Raw genomic sequence first — 25,262 nt, 5'->3', positions numbered from 1 at the left:
AATGACTCGATGGTTGGATGTTCGCTGGTTGAAAAAAAAATCCAACTAAAAAGCACTTGAATGTCAGGAGAAGATGTCAAACTAACTTTGACGTCTGACTGCCGTCGCATTGAAATCCAATGAGAATATGAGGTGTGGAAAAGACATTTAGTGTGCGTGACATCCATGTACGGTGTAAAATGTTTCTTAACTACAAGCGAGTGAGCTCCCATAAGAAGCCGTGTAAATTAGTGACGTAGTTATTTTTGTTTACGTTTTTTATCATTACTAATACACTGCCATTGCTTCTTCTTCCACACTTTGATATCAAGCATAATTCTTCAATCCGACGTATCTGCAAAAATAAACAAATCGAGATTTGCTTTGCATGGGCTTGACAAACGCGTAATCTACATATTGAGCCGACAAAAGTATTCCTAAAACCATTTTTCGCTTTTTTGAAATAAATTTCAATTCTACCCTATGTGCACTTTACTCAGTGTTTTAATTTGGCTACATACACCCTACGTTTCTAGAGCGACTCAACTGTCAACATTTTTCATTCTAGCACATACACCGTACATATGCTCATAGTAAAGCGACCTATATGCAAAATCAATACATAAAATTTTAATCAGCAGATACGTCATACTGTTTGGGAATCACTTAACATGTTGGAAATCGAGAAATTCGGATTTCCACAGCTGCAGCTACACAGCAAAAAATAATGTAATTTGCATCGATGTAATTCATCCGATGTAATGAAAATCCGATGTAACAGCAAAAATCAGATGCATAATAGCATATTTTTGATGTTATATTACATCGCCCTGAAATTACACGGAAACAAGATTATCATTTCTCATTACATGGTTCTTGCGTAATATTCACATCTAAAATATAGAAATATTACACACAAACCGCTGCAACCAAGTCATTCTGACGAACGTTGTCATATTACACAGATTCGAATGTTATTTTGCATCTCTCATTGATGCGATAGTAAGTCTCGCAACACTGCCATAGTTTGTTTTGCGCATCATGGCGGTCGATGTTGCAGTTCGTGTTGTTTTGAGTTTCGTTGCGGCTTTTGGTAAGTTTTATTGGAAAAAATCTCCTTAGAACGAGTTTTACACGTAAGATACTAATATTTCGTTTCAATTTCAACAGGTACGGCTCATCTCGGTCGCAGTAGCTGTAAATTCGGACACTTTCTTCGGATCCATCACCTTCCTCGTTCGGAAGCAGAAGGTTCCGGTGCCACTCACATCCAGGATGGAAGGAACAGATTTGGAATACAAGTCCGAACGTAGGTATTGGGGGAAGTGGGGAAGTTTCCCCATGACAGGAGGATGGAAGTACAATGGCAGAGAAGCCTACGGATTTTTGTTGTGCACCTGGATGAGCTGGAGAATGTAACCAAATACATCCATGAATGCCCGATCCGGTGAATCCCTAATACAGCCAACCAACGATAACGATACAGGTAAGTAGGTGAAAATCAATGGTAATCTAGTAAGTACAAACACTCAAATTATGCTGGAATGGCAGCGCCTATGCCAGAGGATTAGCCCTGCCGAGGTTAGTCCTCTGTAACAATATTTAAAACGGCAAGAATGTTCTTTTTCTTGGCATTACGTCCTCACTGGGACTGAGCCTGGTTCTCTGCTTAGTGCTCTTATGAAAAGTTCCGCAGTTATTAATTGAGAGCTTTTTTTGCCAAAGTTGCTATTTTCGCATTCGTATATCGTGTGGCTGGCTTGGCAGGTACGATGATACTCTATGCCAAGGGAAGTCAACGAAATTCCCATTACGAAAAGATCCTAGACCGACTGGAAATCGGTCCCAGACACCTTCAACATGGCTTTGCTTTGTAGCCGTGGACTCTAACCACTCGGCTAAGGAAGGCCCCGGCTAGGATGTGTTAAAGTGATATATGCACTGGCACCATCACTCTGGCACTCTTTAAGTCTATGCTGGCACCTCCCCGAATAAGTACCGCAAGGAGGTTCCGAGGAGAAAAGTTTCTGATGCTAAGGCTCCTTAGGGTTTGTGTATTCGGTACACATCTACAATACATGGAAGGGTTTGGGTGAGTACAAAGTTGGTTGTGCGGCATCCTCACATTCCCTGAGTTATCTTCTCAGGAGTCTGCGTGCAGATGGGTCTATGTAAAAATACACAATCAGTTCTTCAGAACTGTCCCTATCAAAATAGCTAGAACATATCATGTAACTCCACAGTAATGTCTTCTACTACTGAGGAATACTTCTCAAGGTGTTTTAAGGAATACTTCTCCTAAGTTCTTAAGGTGTTCTTTTGAAACTCATCTAAGAAGTTTGTAATTTTATTCATTCATTCAGCCTGTTAGTTACAAAACTTTCAATCAGGTAAAGGAAAAGACATATTTCCGAAAATTCTACCAAGTAGGGTGCAGAGTTACTTGGGCACTTCCATGATTCACTTTGGCACGAGGGTTTTTTCTCGGCCGATTTGTCTGAAAATTTGCAATTAGAAGCACTTCAATACGACGCCTATATGACCAAATATGAGCTGAGTAGCTTCCAAAAAACCCCACTGCCGAAGTGAATCAAAAGTGCCAAGAATAGGATCCGGCCCTACACAGTATTGGACAAAACATTTGAAACTTGTTTGATTTTCCATACAAAATGGTCAACTATGGAAGGCCAGATCTCAGTTATTTATTGACCCATTTGAATGAATTTTTTACAGCAAATCAGACATACAATTTCAACAATATAATATGAACGATTTTTCTATTTGGTCAAGAAATTTTCTACGGTGAGCTCCATTTGAAATGACATTTCTTTTCAACTGCGTACTGCGATCAAAGAAAAATGCTTTTCTTGATCATTTCTTGCAAGAAATTTCCTACGCATCGAGATAGGCGATTACTTTTCTGTTGAAGTGCATACTTCCCATAAGAGTTCAAAACAGTGGTCACAAAACTGCGGCCCTCAACCAGGTTTTGTGCGGCCCGTGGAGGGATTTTGCATATTGGAGTAGTGTGACCTGCTTGTTGTGATTTCAGAATTTCAAAATTTATAATTTGTAAAGTGTAGCAATCTTTTCCTGTAGTGGGCCATTCGATTAATTTTAAGATTTTCTTTTTTGCCATGTGTTGAGCAAGGGAATGGCTAGACATTAATACTATTGGTGTCGATCAGTTTGCCTTTTGCTAAGGGGCTGTCCATTAATTACGTAAGGGTTTATGGGGGGAGGGAGGGTCTGAGATTTCTTACGCGCCATACAATTTATTTTTGATTTTCATACAAAAAATCTTACCATGGGGGGAGGGGGGGTTGAAAAACCCCGAAATTTGCCTTACGTAATTAATGGACCGCCCCTAACCAGGATGATCCGTAGCCACTCTTACTATTAGCTAACGAGAAACATCGTCATCATGTACGACGTAGGGAATATTACTTTGAGGAAAATTACTAGTAGATTCACTGAGTAGAAATGAGTGGCGACAACCTTATTTTAATATGGTTTTTACATTGCCATAATAAGAAATGCCTCTTTTGTAACAACGGTATAAATAATCTAATTCCAGCTTCATTTTCGCAAAATTTACAAGTAGAAAGTAGGCGTTGTGAAGCATTGCATTTGCCACCGAAAAGTGAATCTTGTAAGAGACTGTAATAGAAGTCTAAGGCAACTTTAATCTTAAATATTCACTATAAAAATGACTATGGAAAGTAAGACGCTGAGATCGATCATTAGGATACACTTGCTAGTTTCGAGAAATTGTTGAACATACAAAGAAAGTGGCTTTTTTCTTTAAGAATATATGAACGTAATGATCAATAAATACTTTTAACAACAAAAAATGAAATTAACTTGAACTACTACTAAACAGCCTATTTTTGTTAAGACTTGACGACAATTGACATTTAGGACTCTAATCTTACGTAAAAGACAGGAGTAATCAGAATAGCACTTAAATGACAAAATCATTTCGAGTAGACAGTATTGGTGGGGATTGCTCATCAAACCTTCCGGTCCGCCTCATAGTTACGTACTATTTGGTGCTGGGTGTAGTTCTTGTTTTTCCAGCTGTATTGAAAAGCATGAGCCATAGTCTTTGGCATACAATCGGATCTTTCTTCAGCAGAAAAGAACCGAAATGTCTATCGACGACCGGTGATTGCTAGCAGATATAGTGGAGAGCTTGTCTTGAAACGTTCATCGCTTCAAGCTAGTTGAAAAACTGAATACACTGATTGCCTGTCGATCAGAGCCGAACTAAGCATAGATCGTATACATACATCTGAATCTACATGTCTCCGATGTATTACATCGTTCCAGGTGGGAGTTATCTGATATGTGAATATGGTACCATAACAGAATTTTCCATCTGAACGAAGTGATAAATCATAATATTCCGCAAACTGTATCACACATCTACAGAATGTATTGCGTGAAGTTAAGACACAGCAGAGTATTGGGTACATAGGACCAAGTCCCTGCCGGGTGGCGCGAAACTGATGAGCGATAGACAATAGAATCAACAACACTGCCATAAGGGATAGTAAGCATGTGACTATTGTCGAAACTATGATTAGGAGGCAAATCAACATCCCAAGATCAAATTTTTGTTACAACCAATGTAGGAATTATTAAATTAGGCTGTAGAAAATGATAAATATCTGCAAGGTAATAAATGCTCATAGTCTGTTTTCTTCGAATACACATGTATAAATTGTTGAAATTGCCGAATCATACGCGGAATTTATTAAACGGATCATGAAATTAGGACTGAAATCATAATGATGATAGATTATCAACTTTCCTTTCGTCGTGCTATTTTTTACCGTTAGAATCACCAAACTGATTGGTTTCCCACTACATACACCAATACAACAGCACAAAAACTGAAGTATTATAATCGCGCGTTGAAACTTATTCAGTGAATTCTTGTATATAGCTAGTATAAATGACAGAATCATCAACTTTTTAAACTTTCTTTAACTGAAAACAGGATGCTTGTTTATCAAACATGCTCAATCTGCACCTAAAATCTTGGATCCAAATAGTTTTCTAAATAAAAATTGTGTCTAAATAAAACGTGCAGGCCAACAAAACATAATTGAGTAGGAGTTTACAAGTTACTTAGCACATGAAAAGCATTTTGAAAAGGGATTTTGACGGTTCGATTGGCGGCTTACCGCCTACTCGCATTTCTCCCTTTCAGGATCTCTACTCACAACAATAATTATTTAACACAAACTAATATCAGATGGGCCGCCATTCTGTGGAGTGATGTGGCCCCTTCCTTTCCTTGTTTTATTATCTTTCCAGAACAACCGAAATGAAGAAGGAAACCTCCAAGCCATTGTGGAGAAGTGATGTCACAACAGGAAGATACGCATACCGTTAACACGTGGAAGGTCGTAAATCGGTTTGATTACATGCATAATAATAACTATTTACACCCTGACAGAACTGCCTATCTGAAAAATAGGTAAGAAGGGCGGGACGATGGTGCGAGCCTACCCACTCTGTCATCGGTGGGCGTCGGGCGTTTATAGGGGGGTTTATAGGGATGTTTGTGTAAACAACGCAGATTGGCCATGGCTAGGGGGTGCGTTGATATTAGCAGATTAGCAGATTAGCAGAAAATCATTTCGAGTAGACAGTATTAGTAATGACACTACTGCACTACTATTTCAAACAAATTCTGATGGAGCTGCTGATTTTCACAATGCTTCCTTTTCTCAGAAGCAAGGGAATATGGGTATTTTTCAAAAACTACCACGTCACAATACTAATAACAAACAGTGTTCATGTGGGCACCATAGCCTAGTCCGTCTGAGTATTGGTCCTGGTAGAGGGGAAACTTGGCAAAAATCAGACCGAGGGTTCAGCCTTGACAAGTTAAGCTGTCAGGCAGCTCCAACTGAATACCATATAAAAAATATTAATAATTTTATTAAATATAGTTTTGCTAGTTTTGTAATAATTAATATTTGACATCCAAAAGATACAAGATACAAGCATTGAACAAATCCTTCTAATTATATTACATTAATTTCTTATATCTAGATGTTCTGTGTTGGACAGCACTATCATCTTAATTTGGTAAAACAAAATTAAGCTTTTGTTAACATGTGGTTAACAACATTATACTTCATTTGCAGTAGCAGCCCAGAATTTTTACAGAAGAGTTAACTTAACCTGCTCTCAAGAGAGAAAAACAAATAAATTTACTTAACCTAACTTGATCTAAATATATAACACATTAATCGTGGCAATAGAAGATTGCAACGATTTTTGTCTTAAATTATTAATTATTTTATGTGACATTTGTTCCAATGTTTCAACATTCGATATTCTTTGTAACTCATTAGTACTAGAGATGTACCGAATATTCGGCCGACCGAATATCTCGATTATTTTGATTTTGCCGATTATTCGGTCAGCGGAATAATAAAATCTGTTATTCGGTCGAATAGGCCGTATAGTGACCGAATAATAACAAAATATACTAAATTGTAATAGGATATTAGGTTTCAAGAAACGAAGGAAAGTTTAAAAGTTCAAACGATTAATTCAAGTAATCGCATATTGATTTTTTTATGGATGCCAAATATTATAAAATTGAGAATTTCTCCGTTCTATGGCATTAAGCTGCTAAATACACAAGCCTTTTTCTGTAAATCAACCTTTTACTAATCTTGTAGAAGTTGCGAAGTAGTTTGATGCGTTTGGACATTTACACTTTTTATATAACCCATCAATTATCAGGACTTTCCATATTTTTGCGACACCTACTGTTCACGTTCTTCCTTTATAATTATGCGAGGCAGTAGTCTGCGGTCTGTTTGCACATATTTCTATGAAGCACGTTCAGAAGTCAGAAACTTCAGAAATACAGAAATCCTCAGAACTTACGATTTTCGTAAATTCTGCAAACGGTTTCAAAAGCTCGAGAAGACTCATTTATTCCCATTCATACTGAGTTCGATTCTTTACCGATGAATCTTTCCCTGGTCAAAACACCTCGCTTTTTGTTTTAATCAAAGATTATAAAAAGTATTTTTTAAAAAATTGGACCAGCATCAGGGTGTTATTCGGCCAAATATATAGATTTTGTTTGGCCGAATAAATATTAAGTTATTATTTATTTGGCCGAATGTTATTTCAACTATCCGGTATTCGGCCAAAGGCTAGAGTTTTGAAAAAAATAAAAAAGGAGTTATATTTCTTTTGTTTTGTGTTTGAACTATTTGAAAACGCTGAAAATTTTATTAAAAAAAATCCATTAGGCATATTTTGAAATTTCTCAAATTCTGATAAAGCTAAGGCTAAGTAATTCTGGAAATGTTTAATGGATATTAAGACTATGTTATCACTGATTCTTTCTGAAGTTACGTAACAAAAGAGACAGAGCCTGCTCCTCAGATTAGGCTTCTTGTTCAGACTAACTGCCATTTCAAAAAGTAGCATACTTTCTTTTATTTTTGCCTATTTCTACATTGAAGTGTATTTTTGAGTTTTCTTCGCAACCTTGACTGTATCTCTCTGGTATTCGAAAGTTCGCCGCGCTATGAACACGCAACTCGCGACGCTAATAAAAAACTGTTAATTTTCGTTAATAAATACAGTCCATTTCTCGAATTCCAGTCCGAAACCGTACATTATTGGTCCGTTCGATCGCGGATATGGAATAATCGGTCGTTTTCGCGAATTATTCGATGCCGGTCAACACTCGTCGCAGCTCGAAAATTCCGATAATTCCTACAGTCCGGCAGCAAAAAGTGGCGAAGGCCGACGCCGAACGACGGAAGAAAATGGCGGAAGAATTGAAGGCGCTCCAACGACGATGCGAATTCATTTCGGCGAAGGTTGCACGCATCAAAACTAACCTCATAAAAGCGGACGATGAACAGACTCCAGTCAACGAGTACGTTCTCGATACTTTCCTACGTACGATTGATGCTGCATACATCGACATGAACGATTGTCAGGCGAAGATTTTGCTGTCACACCGAACAAACAGGAGGATGAGGAGGAAAAGTATTTGCTGTTCGAAGAGCTGTATACGGAAGTGCGGGCGGAAGTATGCAGGCAAGTAGACGGACACAGGAAACGAGCGGAATTTCACATAGATTCTGGTCGCCAGCTGGTACCAAGTGCGCAACAGATACGAGTTCAACAGTCCGTTTTACCGCATACGCCGCTACCAACGTTCGACGGCAACTCAGAGCATTGGTTCAAGTTTAAATCGATGTTTCTGGACATTATGAAGAAGTGCCCAACCGAGGATGCTGCTACAAAGCTATATCACTTGGATAAGTGTCTTGTCGGGGATGCAGCCGGCGCGATTAACCAGCAGTTCATCAACGAAAACAATTTTGACGGTGCTTGGAATTTTCTACAGCAACGATACGAGGACAAACGGAAAATCGTGGACATTCATGCTACTCGGTTGCTCCAGCTGAAGCCGATGACTCAGGAAAGTGGTAAGCAGTTGAGGGAACTAATCGAAGAATGCGTGAGGCATGTCGATTCGCTCAGATACCACGGGTACGACGTACTAGGCCTCTCAGACATTCTGTTGGTCAACATGATTGCCTCTCGGCTCGATTTCGAAACGAAAAAGACGTGGGAAGCTACTAACAAACACGGTGTGATTCCCACATACGCCGATACGATTTCCTTCTTGGAAAAGCACACTCAAGTTCTCGAGAGAGTAGAGGCCAGTCAGCAAAAGATTAAGCAGAAATCCAGTGCGAGTGCTCCAATGCACCCACAAAAGTCACATGCGAAGTCCACTACTTTGACAGTGACTAGCGAGACGAAATGCGTTTTCTGTGAGAAGGCACATTTCAACCACCAATGTGAAGAGCTGCTTAAACTTTCTGCTACCGACAGGAACGCCAAAGCAAAGCAAGCTGGCGTATGCTACAATTGTTTGAGAAAAGGGCACATGACTGCAAAATGTACGTCGAAGCACTCTTGCCGAGACTGCAACAAACGACATCACACGGTTCTACACATTGACGTCCCGAAGCCAAGTGATGATACTAGCAAACCAAGCGATGTTCAGTCTCCTGAAACCGGCAATGCTTCGACAAATACGAGCAACGTGGTAACCCTCAATTGCGCCGAAAATACAATCGAACAGAAAACAGTGCTACTATCGACAGCTGTGGTAAACATACTTGATGTACATGGCCAGTTCAAACTGTGCCGTGTTTTACTAGACTCTGGATCGCAGCTGCATCTAATTACGGAAGCAATGGCCAATCTCCTTGGAATCACCCGAACCCGATGCTCTACTAGTGTAGTTGGTGTCAACGGAAAACAGACGCCAATCAAGCACAAGTTATCTGTTCAATTTGGCTCACGTATCAACGAGTACTCTCAACACATCGAATGTCTCATCGTACCTAGGATTGCCAGCATTATTCCAGCAAGCAAACTCAACGTGTCTGATTGGATTATTCCGGAGGAAGCCGTTCTGGCAGATCCAGATTTCAATAAGCCCCAACGTATCGACCTTCTCATCGGCGCAGAATTGTTTTACCGCACCCTGAAGAGTGGACAAATTCAACTTGGCGACAGATTACCTGTCCTACAAGAGACCACACTAGGGTGGGTCGTATCTGGTCCAGTGTCGCGACATTCGTCGTATCGTCAACGTGAAGACTGCAATGCAACTCTCTCCGATTCTGATCATCAAGAACTCGAGCAGTTGATCCAACGTTTTTGGGAATTGGAAGAGGTTCCAACGGCTTCAAAGCTATCGAGCGAAGAGGAATTGTGTGAACAACATTATCAGCAGACAACAACGAGAGATTCGACCGGTCGCTACGTGGTCAGGCTGCCTTTCCGCGACAATGCTGACCAACTTGGTGAGTCACGTCAGCAAGCAGTCAAGAGGTTCGAGCATTTGGAAAGGCGTTTGAGTAACAACACGGAGCTGAAACAGCAATACGATTCCTTCATGGTGGAATACATAGAGCTTCATCACTGTGAAGAGACTCCAGAACACGAGGTTATCAGTACTCCAAACTTTTATCTACCTCACCATGCCGTTTTAAAACCGTCTTCATCGTCCACCAAACTTCGAACGGTTTTTGATGCATCCGCAAAGTCATCTTCTGGTGTGTCGCTTAATGATCTTCTCATGATCGGACCGGTCGTGCAAGAATCATTACTGAATATTATGATGCGGTTCCGAATCCATCGATACGTCTTCTCGAGCGACATCTCTAAAATGTATCGCCAAATCAGGATCCACGACGACGATACAAAGTTCCAGAGGATTGTTTGGCGAAAGAATCCTACAGATTCCCTCAAAACGTACGATTTGACAACAGTGACGTATGGCACCGCGTCAGCACCGTTCGCAGCCACACGTACTTTGAATCAATTAGCTGCTGACGAAGGCTCAAATTTTCCACTAGCTGCTGCGGTTGTTATTCAAGATTTCTATGTGGACGATGTTTTGTCGGGAGGTGACACTGTGAACGAGATTCAAACTACGGCTGAACAACTGACACAATTGCTGAAGTGTGGAGGATTTCAACTACACAAATGGTGCTCTAATTCAGCAGAGTTTCTAGAAACAATTCCGGAAGAGCTACGAGAAAAGCAAGCCCCAATGGAAATTAGTGGAGTCAATGACATCATCAAAACGCTTGGCCTGCTTTGGAACCCGTCGTCGGACGAACTGGCATTCAGGATCAATCCGATTCAACAACAAACCTCTATCACCAAACGACATATTCTGTCCGAGGTTTCGAAAATATACGATCCTCTTGGGTTGTTTGCACCCGCCACGGTGGTTACTAAGCTTCTCATGCGTGAACTGTGGAAACTTAAAATCGGCTGGGACGAAGAAGTGCCAGAAGAGCAGCGGGATAAATGGATCACCTTCGTTACGAGTCTAATGAATACAGCTGGAATGACAATCAATCGACACGTCCTAGCAAACAATCGAATTGCCTTGGAATTACACGCCTTCTCGGATGCTTCCTTGGCAGCCTACGGTACATGTGTATACGTGCGTTCTGTTCTTCCAAATGGTTCCGCTGAAGTGCATCTTCTGACAAGTAAATCTAAAGTGGCTCCAAATCAGACAATACCTCGCCTGGAGCTATGTGCGTTTCTGCTAATGTGCCGGCTAGTAAAAGCTGTTACTTCGGCGCTTCATTTGGAATTCGAAAGTATCGTTCTTTGGACGGATTCCCAAATTGTTATTTGCTGGCTGAAGAAATCGCCCCACGAGCTCACCACGTTCGTCGCCAATCGTGTAGCCGAGGCACAAAGGTGTACCAATGGTTACCAGTACAGGTACGTCCGATCAGCACTGAATCCAGCGGATATAGTGTCCAGGGGTATCCTCCCAGAGGAGCTGAAGCATAACGATGTTTGGTGGCACGGCCCGTCGTTCTTGCGATCCGCTGCTTACCCGGAATTTGAGTCTGCAGATGAAATTGAATTACCAGATGTTAAAGCAGTTACACTTGTAGTCAACAATCGACCAGATGAGTTTCCTGTTCTCTACCGATACAGCTCTTTTCGCAAACTGCGGAGAGTGATGGCTTACGTAGCACGATTCATTCGGAAATGCAGGAAGACACGAACAGCATATGATGATGAACCGTTCCCTACGGTTGAAGAATATCAAGCAAGCCTTTACATGATCGTCAGCTTTGTGCAACGGCAACATTACGCAAAGGACATCAAGCAAATACAGCACTACCAAACAACGCAGAATGTGAACGATAAATATGTTGGTGATTTACGTTTCCTGAACCCGTTATATGAAGCTGGAATACTACGTGTAGGTGGGAGAATCAAACATGCGGACCTAGCGTTTGAACTGTTGGGCAGAGGTGGACACACCACAACGCAGAACAGGGTCACCGAAGCGGAACGCGGAACCAGGATTTCGGTAGGAAAGAAACAACTACAACTTGACTACTGTACGCAACGAGAAAGCTTTAATAAACACGTCTGAACGGATCGAACATCACATTACGGATGAATGCAATTCTTTCATTCTCCCTTTCTTCGCTCACATTTGGCGCGCTCGCCGCCTGCCCTACCGGCGCATGCGTCGCAGCCTCATTCTCCACATTCTACAAATTCAGTGTTGCCGCTTTGCATACGAGGCACAACCATTGCATACTCCAACACTCCTCCTCAATGTTGTCCTCGTACTCGTCCACATCCTCTTTGCCTTCCATGCCGGGTTAATCTCCTCCTGCTTCAAGCATCGACAACGTAATCAACCAACCGGCCAGGTCGGACTCCACGATTACTCCTCCTGGATCGCCGAACTTCCCTCCAGTTATCAGCATCCGAATCTGGGCTTCCACTGTTGGACTCCGCCACATGCAGCGGCTCCACTTCCTCGCTTGAAGTGTCCGCATCGAAGTATTCTTCTTCACGTTCATCATCGGCTCTATTTGGCTTCATCTCCGAATACCAGCTCACCACACCGACTGGTGAACTTCTTCCCTTCGTTGTCTTCTTCTCGCCAATTATCGGCCACTGGCCCTCCACTTTCTTCTCAACTTTCGCCAACTTCAGCCGATACAATGGCCCTGACTTTTCTCCAATAACCACTTTCTTCCCGAATGTATCGCAAATGTCGCAACCATCTTTCTTAAATTTCACTGAGAACTCTTTCGCCGTCAATCTGTCCACTGACACAAGTCCACTCTTTAACGACGGAACATACAAGACGTTGGTAAGCTTCACCTCAACTCTGTTTCCATTTCCGTCCAAACCGTACACAACACCTTCGCCACAACCAGCGGCGGTAACCACTTTTCCGTTCGCTAACACTACACTCGGGCCTTTTCTTTCTTTCAGCGATTTGAAAAAGCTTCTATCGCTCGTCATGTGCCGACTTGCTCCACTGTCAATGTACCAGCACTTTTGCTGATCCACTCCCGCCATGAAGCACACACTGGCACCGCAATTTTCGTCCGTCGCTTGTCTCGCGTTTTGCCTCACACGCACTCTGTCGTCCGGTTTCTTCTTCTCTTCGCTTTCTCTCTCTAGCTCCTGCTTCGCTAGCATAAACGAACGACAGTTGCGACGCAAATGACCGGGCTTGTCGCAAAAGTAGCATCTTCTCACTGGTGCTCTATTGCCGAGTCCACCCACGCTTTGCACTTCGTTTCGCACAACAACACTTTTCATCGCCTTCGTCTCACATTGCATTTCGCTGGAACGCTCTCTCCGACGTTCAAACTCATCGATCAGCTTCGATTTCACAAGCTGCATCGTGATGTCCGCATCGGCACGACTCTCCAACGCCGTCACCAAACCACCGTACGAATCAGGCAAGCTACGCAGGATCATCGCAATCCGCAGCGATTCCTCCAGCTGTTGGCCTGCATTCGTCAAACGGTCGAACAAATCGTCCAACACCACCAGATGATTCTCAAGGTCACATCCCTCCGCGAGATTCAACGAACACAATTTCTTCAACAAAGACACACGTGACGTTACCGTGTTCTTCTCGTGATAACCACGCAACTGATCCCAAAACGTTTTTGCACTGTTTGCTTCCTTCACCAGTGCAAACTGGTTATCGTCAATACACAATCCGATAGTGGCACGAGCTTTCCTATCGTCCTTCGTCCACTGATCGGTCACTACAGCCGGCATCGCATCACCGACCACATACCATAGTTCCTCTCTCGTCAGGAGCATCTCCATCCTGAACTTCCATATTTGCCAGTTCTGATTGTTCAGTCTGGCAAACGCAAACTTGTTCACATCCGCCATTTTGTCCTAGCAAAATCACCACCGCGGAGAAACAACTCACACACACTCACACACGGCGTGATCACTTTCGCTCTCTCGGAACCTTTTTCCTACGCAATCCGGAACTTTCCCTTCGGCACTGCTGGGCCAATAACCTGTTGGGCAGAGGTGGACACACCACAACGCAGAACAGGGTCACCGAAGCGGAACGCGGAACCAGGATTTCGGTAGGAAAGAAACAACTACAACTTGACTACTGTACGCAACGAGAAAGCTTTAATAAACACGTCTGAACGGATCGAACATCACATTACGGATGAATGCAATTCTTTCATTCTCCCTTTCTTCGCTCACATTTGGCGCGCTCGCCGCCTGCCCTACCGGCGCATGCGTCGCAGCCTCATTCTCCACATTCTACAAATTCAGTGTTGCCGCTTTGCATACGAGGCACAACCATTGCATACTCCAACATGAACGACGGCATCCGATAATACTTCCTCCGAAGCATCATGTAACAAAGATCATTATCAACGATTTCCATGAAACGTACCTGCACATCGGACCCAGTGGTTTGTTGTCGGCACTTCGACAGCGGTTCTGGATAGTGGACGGCCGAAATGTGATTCAGAAACAACTTCGGAAGTGTGTTCGGTGTTTTAGGATCACTCCACCGGACGTCAAGCGCTACATGGGTGACCTGCCAAAGTTTCGTGTGACACAATCTGATGTCTTTTCGAGAGTTGGTGTTGACTACGGTGGGCCATTTCTCATCAAAACAGGTAACCCTCGGAAACCAGTGTATGTGAAAACGTACATCGCACTATTTATTTGCATGACGACGAAAGCTATTCATATTGAGTTGGCGGCAGATTTATCGACCGAAGCTTTTATCAACATACTGAAGCGTTTCGTGGCTCGTCGTGGAGTTCCCACACAAATACATTCCGATAACGCCACAAATTTTGTCGGCGCGAATTCAACATTACACGAGCTGTACGTTCTTTTCAATCAGCAGGATACAAAACTAGCTCTCAGTAACTACTGCCTACCTCAGGAGATCAAGTGGTACTTCATCCCGGCGCGGTCTCCAGAATTTGGTGGTATATGGGAGGCTGGTATAAAATCGGCCAAGCATCACATCAAACGAGTCGTTGGCGATGCGAAGTATACTTACGATGAGTGGAATACCTTGATTGCACAGATCGAAGCTATTCTTAATTCAAGGCCGCTCGTTCCTCAATCTTCTGACCCAAGCGACCTGAAGGCCATCACACCTGGACACATTCTCATTGGCCGAGAATTAACTGCAATACTGGAACCTTCCCTTGATGACGTGAAGTTGAATACGCTCTCTCGTTACCAACTCATCCAAAGAATGCGAAACGAATTTTGGAAGAGATGGTCATTAGATTATTTGCAAGAACTACAGCGTAGACCAAAGCACAATCGCAAACATACTGAAGTGAAAATCGGAGATTTAGTCGTTTTGAAGGAGGAGAACGTGCCACCCCAACAATGGCGTTTAGGCAGAGTGGTTGGAGCCAACCCGGGTTCCGATGGAATAACTAGGGCGGTGACGGTAAAGACGCACAGCGGTGTTTTCAGCAGGACGACGGCGAAGTTGGCGGTTTTACCTCTCGATGATTGAGTTCCGAGGAAACTGCAACGCGGGGGAGGATGTTCAGACTAACTGCCATTTCAAAAAGTAGCATACTTTCTTTTATTTTTGCCTATTTCTACATTGAAGTGTATTTTTGAGTTTTCTTCGCAACCTTGACTGTATCTCTCTGGTATTCGAAAGTTCGCCGCGCTATGAACACGCAACTCGCGACGCTAATAAAAAACTGTTAATTTTCGTTAATAAATACAGTCCATTTCTCGAATTCCAGTCCGAAACCGTACACTTCTTAAGAGCACTTCTACAGTTATTAACTGAAAGCTTACTTTGCCAATTGACCATCCATGATACTGTATGCTCTGCTCCATGAAATTCTACAACATTCCAACGCTACCATACAACCTTTTACAATTATTTGTAAACATTTTCCTAGTAATCATCCTCTAATTATTTTTCCAGATATTCTTACTGAAATTTCTGTGAAATTTTCCAGCAATTTTTGTTGAAAAGTACCAACACTCTATTCCTAATCATAAAATAATTCCTCAAGTAGTTCCTTCGTAGGTATATTTTTTATTTACTTTTAGCGCTTTTTAGGAACTCTTCCATGAGTTACTGTATTAATACGTGGGAAATTCAGTCATGGAATCGCCTAAGATTGCACTGATCGCAGTACGCAGTTGAAAAGTCAAACATAAGTTGCTGTAGACAATTCCTGCAAGGGATTATCAAGAAATTTCTTGAGCGATTTCAGCTGAAATTGGGCTTCAACGTAGAATCAGAATACGTAAAAAACTGGATACCCCTAAACAAGCTAATTCAGCTGGATATATTAAATCCAGATCTGATATTCGATTGACAATTTTCAAAAATAACCTTAGAAATTTAACTATAGAATTCTCCAAGATTTCCCCAAGAATCCAGGATTTCTTGAGAAGGTGTTTGCAGAAGTTTATTGGGAATTTCTACAGAAGCTACAACAGAAATTATCTAAGAAAATATCTCCTGGATTTTATATAGAAATCTCTTCAGTGATTTCTATATAAAATCCTCGAAAACTCACTAGAGACATCCCTGGATGAATTGTTTGAAAAAATCTTCAAAGGAATTTCTGGAGTAAGTCTTGAAGATATTCTTAGAGAAATTCTTGGTTAAAATCTTAAAGAAACCCATAGCGAAATTTTTGCAGAAAATTCTAATGATCGTGGAAGAAACTCTGGAGAGATATTTGGAGATGAATTATTCCAAAAAATATCATGGAACAAATCCTAAGGAAATCAAAGGATAAACTACTGAAGGACTTGGAACTTTCTCTAGAAATTTTCTCAATAGTTTATGCAGGACTTCCTGAAGAAATTCCAGTGTAAGATTTCTGGAATTATCCTCAATAATTTTAATTCATAAAAGTTCTTCTTCTTGGCATTACATCCCTATTGGTACATAGCTTTTTATCAGCTGTTTAAAGTGTGTTAAGAGTACTTCCACAGTTTTAACTAAGAGCTTTCTTTTCCAAAGCTGCTAAGGTACGGAGATATTCTATACTCTGGAAAGTCCAAAAAATACCATTAGGAAAATATTCTGGACCGACCGGGAATCGAACCCAGTTACTTTATCTTAGTTACCTTACCGAACCAGTTATCAGTTACCTAGATCCAGTTACCTAGTATATGTGCGTTTCATGACGATTTGCTCTCCTGATGCGTTAGTCTGGAACGTTTTCACCAGCTGTCAGTCTTCCTAACGGGTCGGATTCGCTACTTGGAAGGCAGTCGTGTTCCAATGAGCGAATCCCCGCTGGGACATCATCACTAGGCTGAAAATTTATCTTAATTCTTACAGGTACCTTAAAGGAATTGCTCTGTAAAAATACTAAATGAACTCCTGAAGAAATCTTCTAAGTATCTAACTTAGAGCAAATACATGAGTTAAATTATGTTAAGTTTCTGAGAAAATCATGCAAAAACATACTATAATAATGTCGTAATGTCAAAAGAAATTCATAAAAAACTGTTGAAAATATCTTTAGGGAATGTCTGGTTGGATTATCTGAGAAATATCGATAAGAACTTTTATATCTTCTTTTTTTTGTTTATTTGGATCCTGTATGATCTCGTTTTGATCCTTTTTTCAGAATGGATTATTTTTATTTTTTAGTTTTTAAGACGCTTGGTGACTACGAACCCTGTGGGATTTTTGAATATATTTGATTATGACTAGAAATCCTCCGAATAAAAAATAAATCATCACTAAATTTTTCAGAATTCTTGAATAAATTCTCGCAGGATTTATACAAGATCTTATGAATTCAAAAAAAATGGTAAGCGATTACATAAAGTATTAAAAAATAAAAAGAAAATTTTTGAGAAAAAAAAAAGACTAATAATTTTTTTGAAAATTTTCGATCTAAACATGGAAAAATTCGTAGAAGAAATAAAAAATCCCTAGTGTATTGTGTGAAAACCCTATTCAAAGAATTCTCAAGTATCTTGAGTAGAAAAAAAAACTATGGATAAGTTCTAAAAGCCCGAGGATTTTTAAAAAATCCTGAGATCAAATAAATTATGGAAAAAATCCAAAAGGAATCAATAGATAAAATTCCAGGAGAAGCTCCTGAAAGAATTTTCTTGGGTAAGAACTCCTGCAGGAACCAGGGTATTTAACTTGGACACGTATATAATTTGGGGTTTATGGACAAAAGGTCGAAAAACAAAACTTCGAAATGACAAAAGGTCGAAAATGGTTTGCTTGGCTAGTCATGTTATGCTCATTTACAATGAGATGGTGAGAAATAAATGTACGGAAAATCATCTTTTGCATTATTCAGACACTATGCTACTAAATCATGATGACAATTTTCATAACAATTACAAAATGGCTTCAAAAATATAAAAATCGTAAATTGTATGAACAAAGAATCTGTGAAACCTATGAATTCATGAGAATGTACATCTCAAGAACAAATGCAATAATAGCGTTCAAAATTGGCATTCATAAAAGGTTTAAAAGTGGTAATGTGATGAAATATGTCTAATATGAAAGCCAAGTCTATGTAGAATCTTAACATGGGTTTATAAGGCATAAATCAGATGATATCCAAAATAGATTATGGTTTTTGTTCAGTAGATATAATTTGGCCATCTGATAAAACACACTGAAATGTCGCATGCATGTGCACGTGCAGGCGAATTTCGTGGATCTGATAATATTTGCTTGCATTAAATGAAATTATTATCATTAATATACACATCCAATAAGCGAAAAATGCATAATGCACATGTAAACTCTTTAAACTTTATGATATGAACGTAATTTTAAGAAACCATTGTATGGATATTGAGATAACCTGTTCAAATTATATATAAAGGCGTCTAAAATGTATATTTAGTGTCCGAAATATATAACAGGTCTCTAAAAACGCTACAGTTTTTAATTTTTTTATCCCCAGAAATTCTAAGTACATCAAGACAGTAAGCATATAAGTAACATCAAGTAATAATATATTAGTCTCTTATGCAGTAAATTGATCGCCGTTCCCAGACATATCCTGAGCCTGTCCAAAATACATGATTTACCCTTTGTATAAATTTTAATGAAATTTCATAAAAAATAGGACTTTTAAAATCTATCCTTTCGGAATCCCCTATGAAATTTCGAGGAACATTTAAATGTATTTATTAAACTTCATATGGAAATCTTGGAAGAATCTCAAATGAAACTCTAAGTTTTTGCAGTATTAAACCCAGAGGGAATTTAACAAGCATTTTTAAAAGCTATTAAAGAGGAATTCATATATGATTAAAAGGACTCAAATAATTACTCCATAAGCAATTCCTAAAGAAATATCAAAAGTAGCCTATGGAGTAATTTCATAAGATACCTCCAGATGGAATTTATCATTGGTTCAAAAACCTTTGGTCAAATTTAACAGGAGATCTTGTAGGAATTCCAGAAAGATTTCTGTGCAATTTCAAAAAATAATATCTTGATAAAGTTTGGAAGCAATTTCACATAGACCTCCAGGAAAAATCGGAATGTAGCCTGTGCAAGAATTGAAAAAATGAGGGATTAAAAAAATAAATTCATGTGAAAATCAAACTTTGCCGGAATTTCAGAAGACTGCGGACTGGACTGCGAACTGCGGCCTCATAAGTGCGAAGGTGTGAATAAAAGTGCGGGTTTGCATCGAATCACATTGGTGTCTTCAGAGCACTTATTCTCTGATTTACAAAGAATAAGTCCCCCGAAGACACCTTTCCGATTTGATGCCATTGCGCACTTTTATTGGCGATTACGCACTTGTAAAAACTTCTGCGATAGTCCAGTGGTGAAAGAAATGCGCAATATAAAAGTGAGAAACCCCATCCAATTTAAGAAATTTCCTCATTAAGGAATTGATAAGAAGCTACTGATGGAATTTCTGAAAGGGTTTCTGAATAAATTGCAGGGTTTTTAAATAAATTGCAGGAAGAACTCAAAAGCAATTCTTGGAGAAAAAATTGAAGAAATTCGAAAATGCCAGGAAGAATTACTTAGATATTTTTAAAGAAGGAGCTCTTGACGACATTCGGAAGAATCTCCCAAAAAAAAGCTCTTACATAAGGTATTCCTTAGATAAATTCATCAGGATCTCTATAGAGATAGAACAAGTTTAGAAAGGAACTTCTCAAGTAATAACAGGAGAAATTTGAAAAGGAGAATTCTTATTTCGTTCACGCAAACAAATTTTCTTGAATAATTTACCGAAGCCATGGTAGAATTAAGAACTGCACCAACAATTTTCAACCGACTACAAAAATCTGTTAAGTTTACTATAATCTGGTGAAAATCACTGAGCAGTGCAGTAAATTTGACTAAATCGAAAACTGTATAAAAATTTAATTGCTCAAAAATTAAAAAAAAAGTGTTCTGTATCTCGGAGTCACCCTAACTCGATGATCTCTTCAATATCGAGTTAGGGAAATGTTACTGTATTATGCAAATCACCTACAATAATCTTTTGATAAAAGAAATCTGTACAGGAATTCCTCGCGGAATTCTCGAATGGCTTCTTTAGCGAAAATAAATTTGAAAACCTCAGAGGAACCGTGGTTGGAATTTCAACTAGATGACGAGAAGAGAAATTCCTTGCAAACAATCAGACGAGGAAACTGTTTTTAGAATTTCTAAATTTTTAGGTAAACTTATAGCAGGAAGATTTCCTGAAGCAAATTTGTTGAAATCTTTGCACCTAAGAATGCCCCTGTCGATCTGTTAATGCAAAATACTACAATCCTAAACATGTATAAACTAATACAAAATTTTCTTTTCTTTGGTTTTAGATTGGTACGAAAAACATGAACGGGCTCTGTGAATCATTGAACTGGTTGCTGAGGGAACCAAACCACATCCTCGAGTGCACGTATCTAATCTGGAAGGGTTCACTGCGGTTCCTCGGATTCATGATTTGAAGCCTCCCAGCCTTATGCTCTGCATTTGAATAATTCTCCAATAAATATGTAATACCTAAATGCTGCAATAAAAATAATTGATAATTGAAATGATTCCGTATGGGCCCATTCATAAATTTCATAACGCTGAAGGGGGTCGGTGGGTATCCTGAATATGTTACAGCCAATACAAAATTTGGATAATATTCATATAAAAAGCGTCACTAGGGGGTAGGTGGGTGTCGAAAACGGATATTTTCAGCGTTATGAAATTTGTGAATAAACCCTATAAGCCATTTTACGAAGCCTGGTCAAATGACAGGAGACCTGGGATTTTTCAATCATTGGCGTCAGTTTTCGCGATGATGATGGTTGATGACTGTGCGCATTTCTAGCGTAGCTTTTCATCCAGGCGAAAACTTAAATGGAGAAAAATTATTAAAATATTTCTGATCACAAAAGTGCTTTTTTATGTGCAATATGGGTAACAAAGAGGTAGCTGATACAATAACTAGGTGTAATGTTGCAGTAACGAACATTTTTGGATCTCATTTTTGTCATTTTCTCCATGTCCTCGTTTGGTAAGATGAGGCGTTATTGAAAATCACGCTGGATTTAATCCCAGGTCTCCTGTCAATTGACGCCGTTGCGGCGATCAGCTGTTCCGAAACGTCTCGTAAAATGGCTCATTGATGTTTTTTTTTGTTTAAAACATATTTTATCTTTTTTCCCATCAAGTTCTCATCAATGGTTGATTAAATTGCTTTCATTAATTCCAAAATTATAACACTTACTAACCCAATCTGCATGGGTAAAAGTCGATTTTAAATCATAAATATAGTTTAAGAGCTAATAAGAATAAAAAGCAATTTAGTCAACCATTGAGCAGAATTTGTGATCGTTTTTTTTCGATCAAATCGCTTAGATTACATGGCTCTAATATTACATCGCATCGATTACATCGTATTGGGTACGTTGAAACAACTACATCGGAAAAATTACATCGGTCGCGTTTATTACACCAATAGCCCGCGAGTACGTCGGGCTGTGTAATATAACACAAGCGAGGGAATGACTTGGTTGCAGCGGTTTCGATGTAATATTCAACAACTTTTTTTGCTGTGTAGCTGACGCGTCGGCAAACTGATGTGGAACACCATCAATATTCGGTTCTACACTGAAACAAGCGTTGCAGTAATGAGAACCATGAACGTGTTTTTAAATTTACTATTCCAACCACGATTGAGCCACAGACAAACAGACGTCACACTCTCACCGATGTCCATCGACCACCTTTTCAACGGCCGATTCAAATATATTGGAGGTGGCCAATCCACCACCCTCAGCGCTCGCATCGTTTTTGTTCGCGTTTGACGTTTACACACTACCGCCATCTGTTGGTCCATCGGCCAAACACACCGATTTTAGCATTGGGCGTACATTTCATCGTGACTATGATTTTGATCGTGATTTGTTCTAAGTGTTACGTCTGTTTCTCTGTGATTGAGCTATCATGAACGCTTTTTATTTGCGTTTTGTTCCCTCTCAATCCAACCGCGTCGATAGCCGAGCGGCTAGCGTTCGCGCTTGACAATCGCCAGATCCTCGGTTCGATTCTGGTCTGCTGCAAGTTTTTAAACATGATATAGTAATTTTTACTATACAAATGGTACCATGGTAAAATTGAATGCACAAAATATTTGAAATAAATGCGAATTTAGTCTGCACAAATCAAGTGGCGTTGTGTATTTAATTTAACCCTCTGATATAGTATTTTCAACCGCAACGCTCTTCTCAGTGTAGACAATATTTCTTACCGAATTTTTCACAAGAACTGTTCTCCATCTACTTTTCTTATTCACGGCTCCGTCAGGTGCTCCTGTTAGTTAAGATGAAATTGGAAACATTCGGAAACCAATATTCGTTGTATAGTTGAACGTAAAAACTAACTTTATTAAGTTTTATGGGAATTTGCAAACTGGTGTATGTGCAACTACAAAACAATATTGTGCTCTGCAAGATAAATCCACGTAATGCGATTATCTGAAAATGTCGATATACCGTCGCAGTGATAATGAAAATCAATAAATGTTTCAGATTTAGCAAATTTGAAACATTTGTGTCCTTGAAGCACGAAAAAATCCAAGCCTACTTGAATTTTGACGATGCGTTTGAATTGCGCGCATATCTTCTGCGCGTTACCGCCGCCGCTGGATGTGGATTTAATATAAGCGCCGCAATACTGGTGTATATGACGTGACACATGTGAAAAAAGAACTGTCAAACCGACGCATCAAGCAAGGTGTATGTATCAATCAAGGTATGATATCGACGAACCATCAAGGTGTATGTGAGTAGCACAAATCAAAAGGGTTTATTCGATAATTTTACCAGTTTTTCAATCTAATTCAAAACAAATCCGAATTGTTTAGTAGTGGTTAGAAACAGTGTTCTTTTTTTCAACTTATAGTAGATACAGTAATAGAAAAAATGCAAAACATTTTAAATAGGATTTAAAATGCTTAACAATATATTGCCACAGACAAACAGACGTAACACTCTAATTATTTCCATCGTACAGCATAATAGCACCCAATCCTAATATTTGGTAGTTGGCCGACTGGCCACTCGTGGCGCTAGCATCACTTTTGTTCGAGTTTGACGTTTGCTCACTACCGCCACCTAGTTCACGGTTGGCCAAAATGAAGTATTTTAGCATTGGGCGTAAATGTTCACGTGACTATGTTTTAAGTTGATAATTGTTCAAGCTGTTGCGTCTGTTTGTCTGTGATATTGCATTGCATTTTTCTCGAATCCTTCCGAATGTTAGTTACGCCTATTTGAAAAATTATGCTTGATATATATTCTCATTGATTGAAATCTCCATATATAGAACAAATGTATATGTATATGTGCGTTTCGTGACGATTTGCGTTCCGGATGCGTTAGTCTGGAGCTGGGAGGGAGAAACCAATACAAAATTTCTGTACGTCATAGTGAGCCGGGATTTCGCTGTCACGAACTGTCTCTGTGAGCCCAGATCTTAAACATTGGACTAACATGAAAAAAGCGCGTAACTGATTGAAACACATTTTCGCATTTCATCAAAAGTGACAAAAATTGAATGAAAATCAATTCATGCACATATTGCAAGTAATGTCACGTGAGCACCTTTCAATTGATTGAATATGAAGCATTGAAAAACGCATCGTTTTACTTTTTCCAATGAAAATTAATATTTAGTGCATAGAAAACTGTGGCCCTTTTTCCATGTTTGTCAGGAAAGATCGAAAGTACACAACAAAAGAAAACTAGCAGTTTTCTCCAAGCCTGCCTTGATTGTTGTTGGCAAGCGTGAGTTATCTTGCAGTTCAAACAAACGTGGTTCTATATTTCGTGTGTAGTATCGGTGCCTCCCTCCCAGGTCTGGAGCATTTTCACCAGCTGTCAGTCGTTCCAACTAACGGATCGGATTCGTTAGATGGAAGGCAGTCGTGTTCCAACCAGCGAATCCCCGCTGTACTTTGAACTTTTAACGAGATTTTTACCGAAATCTCAGCTGTTGGGTTCTCGGCAATTATAAAAAATAAATTAAGTGTGTATACAGTTATTCATAAGGGCTGGTTCATATATTTCATAACGCTTAAATTGGGTCCTAAAATTTTTAATAAAATCTTGTTTTTATTTAACAACACGAAAGAGCATGTTACTTCAACTACTTTAACATTTTTTCCCGCTCAAATAACGGCTATATCATGTTTTAACTTTAATTTAAAAATTGGGTCCATAAATGAACCTTGACACTTGAGATCATGTTTGACGTTCGTTTAGTCGACAAAAACACCACAGGGGTTTTAGTTTTAACACTGGGGTTGTTCCTATTTGACATTTCGGAAGGGACACGGAAAACAAAATACACCCAAAATTTGAGTTTAAGCCAAGGGGTGTGACAAAATCTAAAAAAAATGTTTTTTGGACTTAAACCAACGGAAAACATTAGAAAATTGAGTAAACATGTATTTTTGGCCTAAACTTAAGCGATTGGCACTAAAATCGGGACAGGGCTTTAGGACCCTATTGGCCATTTTGAACACCCACCCACCCCCTCGTGACGCTTTCTGTATTGATACTCAACAATTTTTGTATGAGCCGTAACAACGTTAGGACACTCAGCCACCCCCTAAAGCGTTATGAAATTTGTGAATGGGCCTTAACAGGCGGCACTCAGCTATTCCGAAATTAAGCATGGACGCAATCTGGAACAATAAGAAGAATCATTTTATTATTCAACCTCTTCCCTCTTCAAATGTATTTTGTCTTGAGTTCACCTTTTTATTAACCTTACTGTCCACGGAGAGATTTAAACCTTTATGGCCGGTACGCTGATCATAAGTACTGTGCAAAAGGATAGGACAAGAAACGGTCAAGGAATGATTCCGCTACCGAAATTACTTGAGCTGTACGCTGCTGAGAAGTAG

The 25,262-nt window shown here is 39.8% G+C and overlaps 1 long non-coding RNA gene across 1 annotated transcript; it reads left to right on the top strand.

Annotated features, from left to right (window-relative positions):
- Nucleotides 1-944: 944 nt before the first annotated feature.
- Nucleotides 945-20,895, top strand: LOC110676215. Its single transcript, XR_002500177.1, has 3 exons — nucleotides 945-1,072; nucleotides 1,150-1,465; nucleotides 20,677-20,895. It is a non-coding gene; the product is annotated as an uncharacterized LOC110676215 (long non-coding RNA).
- Nucleotides 20,896-25,262: the final 4,367 nt, after the last annotated feature.

The sequence above is a fragment of the Aedes aegypti genome, chromosome 2 (genome assembly GCF_002204515.2).
Source record: "Aedes aegypti strain LVP_AGWG chromosome 2, AaegL5.0 Primary Assembly, whole genome shotgun sequence".
Taxonomy (NCBI): domain Eukaryota; kingdom Metazoa; phylum Arthropoda; class Insecta; order Diptera; family Culicidae; genus Aedes; species Aedes aegypti.
This window is presented reverse-complemented; position numbering and strand designations above follow the sequence as displayed.